Source organism: Heterodontus francisci, unplaced genomic scaffold, assembly GCF_036365525.1.
Source record: "Heterodontus francisci isolate sHetFra1 unplaced genomic scaffold, sHetFra1.hap1 HAP1_SCAFFOLD_944, whole genome shotgun sequence".
Classification (NCBI taxonomy): domain Eukaryota; kingdom Metazoa; phylum Chordata; class Chondrichthyes; order Heterodontiformes; family Heterodontidae; genus Heterodontus; species Heterodontus francisci.
Genome location: NW_027141420.1, coordinates 189,163 through 196,168, shown reverse-complemented (window position 1 = coordinate 196,168; position 7,006 = coordinate 189,163).

Below are 7,006 nucleotides of genomic sequence, written 5' to 3'. Positions count from 1 at the left end.
AACACTCTGCTATTTCCCACACCCCTCACTGGAACACTCTGCTATATCTCACACCCCTCACTGGAACACTCTGCTATATCTCACACCCCTCACTGGAACACTCTGCTATATCTCACACCCCTCACTGGAACACTCTGCTATATCCCACACCCCTCACTGTAACACTCTGCTATATCTCACACCCCTCACTGGAACACTCTGATATATCCCACACCCCTCACTGTAACACTCTGATATATCTCACACCCCTCACTGTAACACTCTGATATATCCCACACCCCTCACTGGAACACTCTGCTATATCCCACACCCCTCACTGTAACACTCTGATGTACGCCACACCCCTAACTGTGACACTCTGCTATATCCCACACCCCTCACTGTAACACTGATATATCCCACACCCCTCACTGTAACACTGATATATCCCACACCCCTCACTGTAACACTGATATTCCCCACACCCCTCAATATAACACTCTGATATATCCCACAACCCTCACTGTAACATTCTGAAATATCCCACACCCCTCACTGTAACACTCTGCTATATTCCAAACCCCTCACTGCAACATTCTGATATATCCCACACATCTTACTGTAACACTCTGATATATCCCACACCCCTCACTGTCACACTCTGATATATCCCACACATCTTACTGTAACACTCTGATATATCCCACACCCCTCACTGTCACACTCTGATATATCCCACACATCTTACTGTAACACTCTGATATATCCCACACCCCTCGCTGTAACACTCTGATATATCCTACACACCTCAATGTAACATTCTGATATATCCCCCACCTCTCACTGTAACACTCTGATATATCCCACACCCCTCACTGTAACACTCTGATATATCCCTCACCCCTCACTGTAACACTCTGATATATCCCACACCCCTCGCTGTAACACTCTGATATATCCTACACACCTCAATGTAACATTCTGATATATCCCCCACCTCTCACTGTAACACTCTGATATATCCCACACCCCTCACTGTAACACTCTGATATATCCCACACCCCTCACTGTAACACTCTGATATATCCCTCACCCCTCACTGTAACACTCTGATATATCCCACACCCCTCACTGTAACACTCTGATATATTCCACACCCCTCACTGTAACACTCTGATATACCCACACCCCTCACTGTAACTCTCTGACATATCCCACACCCCTCACTGTAACACTCTGATATATCCCACACCCCTCACTGTAACACTCTGATATATCCCTCGCTGTAACACTCTGATATATCCCACACCCCTCACTGTAACACTCTGATATATTCCACACCCCTCACTGTAACACTCTGAAAGAGCCCACATACCTCACTGTAACTCTCTGACATATTGCACACCCCTCACTGTAACACTCTGATATATCCCACACCCCTCACTGTAACACTCTGATATGTCCCACACCCCTCACTGTAACACTCTGATATATCCCACACCCCTCACTGTAACACTCTGATATATCCCACACCCCTCACTGTAACACTCTGATATATCCCACACCCCTCACTGCAACACTCTGATAATCCCACACCCCTCACTCGAACACTTATATATCCCAAGCCATCACTTACATACACCACAGCCCTCAATGTAACACTCTGATATATCCCACACCCCTCAAAGTAGCACATTGATATATCCCACACCACTCACTGCAACACTCTGATATACTGCACACCCCTCACTGTAACACTCTGATATATCCCACACCCCTCACTGTAACACTCTGATATACTTCACACCCCTCACTGTAACACTCTGATATATCCCACACCCCTCACTGTAACACTCTGATATATCCCACACCCCTCACTTTAACACTTATATATCTCATACCCCTCACTGTAATACTGTGATATATCCCACACCCCTCACTGTAACACTCTGATATTTCCCACACCTCTCAATGTTACACTCTGATATATCCCACACCCCTCACTGTAACACTGATATGCCCCACACCCTCACTGTCACACTGATATACCCCACGCCCCTCACTATAACATTGATAAATCCCACACCCCTCACTGTAACAATGATGTACCCCACATCCCTCACTGTAACACTGATGTACCCCAGACCCCTCACTGTAACATTGATATACCCAACACCTCTCACTGTAACACTGATATACCCCACACCCCTCACTGTAACACTGATATATCCCACACCCCTCACTATAACATTGATATACCCCACACCCTCACTGCAACACTTATAAACCCCACCCCCCTCACTGGAACACTGATATACCCCACACCTCTCACTGTAACACTGATATACCCCACACCCGTCACCGTAACACTGATATGCCCCACACCCGTCACTGTAACACTGATATACCCCACACCCCTCACTGTAACACTGATATACCCCACAACCCTCACTGTAACACTGATATATCCCACACCCCTTACTGCTACATTGACATCCCCCACACCCCTCACTGTGACACTGATATACCCCCCATCCCCCACTGTAACACTGATATATCCCACATTCCTCACTGTAACACTGATATACCCCACATCCCTCACTGTGACACTGATATATCCCACACCCCTCACTGTAACACTGATATATCCCACACCCCTCACTGTAACACTGATATATCCCACACCCCTCACTATAACATTGATATACCCCCCCATCCCTCACTGTAACACTGATATATCCCACACCCCTCACTGTAACACTGATATATCCCACACCCCTCACTATAACATTGATATATCCCCACACCCCTCACTGTAACACTGATATATCCCACACCCCTCACTATAACACTGATTTATCCCACAACCCTCACTGTAACACTGAGATCCCCCACACCCGTCACTGTAACACTGATATACCCCACACCCCTCACTATAACATTGATATATCCGACACCCCTCAGTGCAACACTGATATACCCCACACCCCTCACTGTAACACTGATATCCCCCACACCCCTCACTGTAACACTGATATACCCCACACCCCTCACTGTAACACTGATATACCCCACACCCCTCACTATAACATTGATATATCCGACACCCCTCAGTGCAACACTGATATACCCCACACCCCTCACTGTAACACTGATATCCCCCACACCCATCACTGTAACACTGATATACCCCACACCCGTCACTGTAACACTGATATACCCCACACCCCTCACTATAACACTGATATATCCCACACCCCTCACTGCAACACTGATATACCCCACACCCCTCACTGCAACACTGATATGCCCCACACCCTCACTCTAATTTGAAAGTTGCAGGAGGTGTTTACAAGATTGTGGAGCTCGGGAAGTTTTGTTGTCTTGTGCCTTAATGACCTCCAGACATCTGTGGCCGCGTTGGCTTGTGAAATTGGTTGTTAAAGTCCCATCAACTGTGTAATAAATGTCTGGTTCCCATAGCAACTTCGACAACAGGAAAAGGCACTTAACACAAATTCAACAACATCTGAAAGACAGATCTCTCCCTCCTTTCAAATAATTCACACTTCTTCCCAGCTATTTGTGTGGTGGCCCCATCTGGAATGTATCCCAGCCAATGGAACTGTGCACCACACAAAATACAGCAAGATCCCAGCTGTCATCTTCACTGGGATCTTTTCTTTTTGATTGTTTATGGGATGTGGGCGTCACTGGCTTGGCCAACATTTATCACCCATCCCTACCTGCCCTTGAGAAGGTGGTGGTGAGCTGTCTTCTTGAACCGCTGCAGTCCATGTGGGGTAGGTGCACCCACAGTGCTGTTAGGAAGGGAGTTCCAGGATTTTGACCCAGTGACAGTGAAGGAACGGTGATATAGTTCCAAGTCAGGATGGTGTGTGACTTGGAGGGGAACTTGCAGGTGGTGGTGTTCCCATGTATTTGCTGCCCTTGTCCTTCTTGTTGGTAGAGGTCGCGGGTTTGGAAGGTGCTGTCTAAGGAGCCTTGGTGCATTGCTGCAGTGCATCTTGTAGATGGTACACACTGCTGCCACTGTGTGTCGGTGGTGAAGGGAGATGAATGTTTGTAGATGGGGTGTCAATCAAGCGGGCTGCTTTGTCCTGGATGGTGTCGAGCTTCTTGAGTGTTGTTGGAGCTGCACCCATCCAGGCAAGTGGAGAGTATTCCATCACACTCCTGACTTGTGCCTTGTCGATGGTGGACAGGCTTTGGGGAGCCAGGAGGTGAGTTACTCGCCTCAGGATTCCTAGCCTCTGACCTGCTCTTGTAGCCATGGTATTTATATGGCTACTGCAGTTCAGTTTCTGGTCAATGGTAACCCCTAGAATGTTGATAGTGGGGGATTCAGCGATGGTAATGCCATTGAATGTCAAGGGGAGATGGTTAGATTCTCTCTTGTTGGAGATGGTCATTGTCTGGCACTTGTGTGGCGCGAATGTTACTTGCCACCTATCAGCCCAAGCCTGGATATTGTCCAGGTCTTGCTGCATTTCTACACAGACTGCTTCAGTATCTGAGGAGTCACGAATGGTGCTGAACATTGTGCAATCATCAGCGAACATCCCCACTTCTGACCTTATGATTGAAGGAAGGTCATTGATGAAGCAGCTGAAGGTGGTTGGGCCTAGGACACTACCCTGAGGAACTCCTACAGTGATGGCCTGGGACTGAGATGGTGTATGGCTTGGAGGGGAACTTGCAGGTGGTGGTGTTCCCATGCATCTGCTGCCCTTGTCCTTCTAGTTGATAGAGGTCACGGGTTTGGAAGGTGCTGTCTAAGGAGCCTTGGTGAGTTGCTGCAGTGCATCTTGTAGATGGTACACACTGCTGCCACTGTGTGTCTGTGGTGGAGGGAGTGAATGTTGGTGTATGGGGTGCCAACCACAACCATCTTCCTTTGTGCTAGATATGACTAAACCAGTGGAGAGTTTCCCCCCGATTCCCATTGACTCCAGACTCCTTGATGTCAAGGAAAGTTACTCCCACCTCACCTCTGGAGTTGAGCTCTTTTGTCCAAGTTTGAACCAAGGCTGTAATGACATGTGACCCTCCGACAGTGCAGCAGTCCCTCGTGCTGACCCTCTGACAGTGCAGCACTCTCTCGGTTACTGACCCTCTTTGTCCTGGATCGTTCTTAGAGGTGCAGGGAATGGGTTGTATAATTAATGAGTACTTAGTATCAGTGTTCACTAAGGAAATGGAGGTTGACAAAATACTGGTAGAAGTGCAGAGAGTTGAGGGCAATCGATAGGGTAAAAATTGAGAGAGGGGATGTACTAAAAAGGCTGACTTTGGTTCGGGGAGAGAAGTCACCTGGTCTGTTTGCATCTCAGGTTGTTGTAGGAAGTGGGGGTGGAGATAGTGGAACGGCTTTTTATAATCTACCAATCTTCCCTGGATATGGGCGAGGTGCCAGAGGATTGGAGAGTGGCAAATGTGACACCCTCATTCAAGAAAGGGTGTAAGGACAGTCGAGCAACTACAGGCCAGTTAGTTTAACATCAGTGGTGGGTAAGGTGTTTGAAGCAATAAACACAGGAAAAAACTGAACACACATTTGTAAAAGTCCCAGTTAATTCAGGATAGACAGCACAGATTTGTAAAAGGCAGATCGTGCTTGACGATTCTGTTTGAATTTTTGATGAACGAACAGGGAAGGTTGATGAAGGGAATGCGGTGGATGTTGTTTATATGGATTTTAAGAAAACATTTGACAAAGTAACACATAAAAGGCTGGTTAACAAAATTGAGGCTCATGGAATAGGAAGGTCAGTGTCCAATTGGATAAAAAAAAGTCTAAAATACAGAAACCAGCGAATCGTGGTAAATGGTTATTTTTCAGACTGGAGGATGGTAGACAGTGGTGTTCCCCAAGGGTCAGTGCTGGGACCACTGTTTTTTTTTTTGCTATATATAACTGACTTGGATCTTGGAATACGGGGTAGAATTTCAAAATTTTCCGACGACACCAAACGTGGAGGTGAGACAAACAGTGAGGATGATATAAACCGTCTGCAACAGGACAGTGATAGGCTAGCAGAATGGGCAGAGAGGTGGCAGATGGAGTTTAATACTGACAAGTGTGAGGTGATGTATTTTGACAGAAGGAATAGGGAGAGGCAATATATACTTAATGGTCCAGTTCTGAAGAGTGTGCAGGAACAGAGGGACCTGGGGGTGTATGTGCATCGATCTTTGAAGTTAACAGGACATATTGAGAGAGTGGTTAGTAAAGCAGACGGGATCTTGGGCTTCATAAATAGTGGCATTGAGTACAAAAGCAGGGAAGTTATGCTGAACCTTTACAAAGCTCTGGTTAGGCCCCAACTAGAGTATTGTGTCCAGTTCTGGTCACCAATCTTCAGGAAGGATGTGAGGGTCCTTCAGAGGAGATTTACCAGATCGGTTCCTGGGATGAGGGATTTTAGTTACAAGGTTAGGTTGGAAAAGCTGGGATTGTTCCCCTGGGAGTAAAGGAGATTGAGGGGAGATTTGATCGAGGTGTACAAGATTATGAGAGGTTTCGATAAGTTAGACAAAGGAGAAGCTGTTCCCATTAACTGATGGTACAAGGACTAGGAGACACAGATTGATGGTTTAGGGTCAGAGATACAGGGGGGGATGTGAGGAAGAACTTTTTTACACAGTGAGTGGTGATGACCTGGAACTCACTGCCTACGAGAGTGGTGGAAGTGGAGACAATGATTTCAAAAGGAAATTGGATGGGAAATTGACAGAAATAAACTTACAGGCGACGGGGATCGAGGGGTTGGTGGAGGTGGGGAAACAGAAACAGAGAGCCAGAATGGACTCAATGGGCTGAATGGCCTCTTTCTGGCAGTACACAAATGATTCTACCATTGACCCTCCGACAGTGCAGCACTCCCTCAGCACTGACCCTCCGACAGTGCAGCACTCCCTCAGCACTGACCCTCCGACAGTGCAGCACTTCCCCAGTACTGACCCTCCTACAGTGCTGCACACCCTCAGTACTGACCCTCCGACA